Raw genomic sequence first — 3,055 nt, 5'->3', positions numbered from 1 at the left:
CATAACAGGTGACTGACATAAACCTAAACATGGCCACATCAATTTGAATGGTTAACAAGGCTGCAAACCCAATTGCATACCTGAGTGCAAAACAACCTTTGCAAGTATTCTGCACCAATCTGCATCAAGTCACCAAGGTCTGTCCCAAGCAACATCATCTAACAGATGGAATTTATGTCAACACTAAGACCACAAGTAAGCCACGACATCATCACATGTATGTGGTATCTCATGACATGCCTCGCATGACCACAGAACCTGCATCAAAACTACAGCCTGCCCAAAAGGAATCAAAACAACTGAAGTACAGAGCATTGGAACAGCAAATCAACAATATTGGAAGCAAAAATAGGCTCAGTCATCAACACTCCATACCTTTGTCTTGACCTGTAGTGGAACCAACAAGCTCATCGTGTCATCATCATTAACAGCAGCCATGAGGCAGCTGCATTGTGGAGCCAATGTCTTGCTTCACACGACCTGCTCCTGCTTCACCTAGGACTGCACGCCAGCTGCAAATTCACACAACAAAAAGGAAGAAAAACCTTCAAAATTCAGACTCTGAGAAAGGACTTGGTTTTGCACCAATTTTGAGTAAATTCAATTCTGTGAAGAAGGTTGGTAAGAAAGGGTGTGTTCCAATCATTGACTATGAGCAAATAGAAAAAGGCACTGAAAATTTCAAGGAAAGTAACATCTTAGGTGAAGTTGGTTTTGGATGTGTTTACAAGGTTAGTTTGGATGATAATTTGTTGGTTGCAATCAAGAGGTTGAACTGTGAATGTCAATATGCAGAAAGAGAGTATGAGAATGAGGTGGAATTGTTAAGTGAAATTCAACATCCAAATGTAATTTCTCTACTTGGTTGTGGAACTCATGAGGATTCAAGGTTTATTATCTATGAGTTGATGCAAAATGGATCATTGGAAACTCAATTACCTGAACCTTCTCATGGCTCTGCATTGACATGGCACATGAGGGTGAAGATTGCTCTTGACACAGCAAGAGGCTTGAAGTATCTGCATGAGCACTGATACCCTGCAGTGATCCATAGAGATCTGAAATCTTCTAATATTCTCTTAGACGTAAACTTCAATGCCAAGTTTTCTGATTTTTGGTCTTGCAATAATTGATGGGTCCCAAAACAAGAATAACATCAGGCTTTCAGGGACATTGGGGTATGTAGCACCAGAGTGTCTTTTAGATGGTAAATTGACTGATAAAAGTGATGTCTATGCTTTTGGATTTGTGCCTGTGAAAAAACTAAGTTCATCTCAATGCCAATCTATTGTCACATGGGCAATGCCACAGCTCACAGACAGATCTAAACTTCCAAATATTGTGGATAATGTGATTAAGAATTCTATGAACCAAATGCAACAACAAACCTGCTACCACATCTGTTGCTGTTATGGAATGGTTATGCACCAAGCCAGAAGATATGTTGACTCACCATGAAACTACTAAAATTCAAGGAAAAATCACAAACCATCCTTCAGATGTTGAAATCAAACCAAGCCCTCCATTTTCACTGCAGTAAAAAGGTAAAGTTAATTAGCCAAAGCAGTAAAATTCAGAAGATTACCCAAAACAGAGTTGAGACAGAAATGAAGAAGAAAGAGTGGGTTCAGGTTACCATTGTCGAACATAGCATCAAAGAGGTCAATCCAATTTCTGGACACCGAAGGGACTTCACAGAGTTACTCCTTTGAACACAAGGATACCAATTCGAAACCCTAACGGCAGGGGATAAAAAGAGAGAGCAAATCAGTAAGGAAAAAGAATCAACGACAAAGACCTGGAGGCGGAATTGAATCAAAAACCCTAAAAAATAACTTTTTCAATACAAGGTTGCAAAAAGGCAGAAGCGAGAGAAACCCTAGGATCGGATTCGACGGCGAAGGAAGTTACCTGAAGAGAGCGCACCAGTTCCTCGCACCACTATCATAACCGCGCCGAGCTTCGTTTTGAGGAGGTAATCATCACATTTCTCTCGACATCCTCATAACATGTGACCTTTTGTTTGCATCTTTTGATTTTGCTCTAGGAAAGGTTCAGCGTTTTTCCTAGTTGTTTGTTGTCGGTACGTTTTGGTCTTTGTTGAGAAGAAGATGATAGGATGAAACGAGTATTGGGTTAGGAATATTGTTTGGTTTTCTTTCTGTGAGTTTGTTTCTGTTTTGAGTGTGGAAGAAGATGAATGTCTCTAGAGAGAGGAACGTTTTGGAAGATTGGAGAAGACGAGCTTCTGTGCCTTCACTCTCCATTTCCTTTCTGTTTTTTTTAATTAATTAATTATTATTTTTTTAAATTAAATTTGTTTTTTTACAGAAATAATATAAAAACCACGAAATCTTTGTTGTTTTATTTTAAACTTTTATTCCAGTTCATATATTTTGGGTAGTATCTTAATAGCAGATATTGTTGAGTGGCCTAGTGGAGAGAGGGCAGTTGCATAATATTAGGTGGGGAGGGTTCAATACTCGTGTGTGACACCTTTTGCTTTTTATTTGATTTTATTTTCCTTTAGCATTTTTTTATTCTTTTAGTATTTTGTTAATATCTCTTTTTATGCTTATTATAATTTCATGTGTTAATAATGCGTAGTTATTGTACTTGAATTTAGTTCAAAAACCATTTTTTTTAAACTATAAAAATCATACTTTCTCGATTTAATATCGAGCCCATTTTTTTACACCCTTGTAAGTCGATTGCTTTTTAAGCATCGCCATCAACCTCACATAGCTTACTCTTGGGCTTTCTTACAATGAGCCGGTTCCCTTTCACTTACACTCATACGTTGTTTAATGCTCATTCATTTCATTTCTTTGATTATTTGATTTGGATCGCATACTTGTTTAAATGTCTTATTGTCTGATTGACTGTTGCCTACTTGTATGATGTATGAGGCATATATTTATGTCGTTTGATTGCCATGACAACCCCCATTCATAACAAATGTATCCCTCTCCCATGAAATGTATAATATTTATTCTTTCATTCTTTATTCATCTGTTAATACAAGAATTAAAATGAACATCTGATAACCATTTCA

At 37.3% G+C, this 3,055-nt stretch overlaps 1 pseudogene; it reads left to right on the top strand.

The window, feature by feature from the left end:
* The first annotated feature begins 461 nt into the window (after nucleotides 1-461).
* On the top strand, nucleotides 462-1,458 carry LOC127096426 (probable receptor-like protein kinase At1g80640; annotated as a pseudogene).
* The last annotated feature ends 1,597 nt before the right edge of the window (nucleotides 1,459-3,055 follow it).

The sequence above is a fragment of the Lathyrus oleraceus genome, chromosome 1, assembly GCF_024323335.1.
Source record: "Lathyrus oleraceus cultivar Zhongwan6 chromosome 1, CAAS_Psat_ZW6_1.0, whole genome shotgun sequence".
Taxonomy (NCBI): Eukaryota; Viridiplantae; Streptophyta; class Magnoliopsida; order Fabales; family Fabaceae; genus Lathyrus; species Lathyrus oleraceus.
The sequence above is the reverse complement of the archived record's forward strand: the minus strand, read 5'-3'. Positions and strand labels throughout refer to the sequence as shown.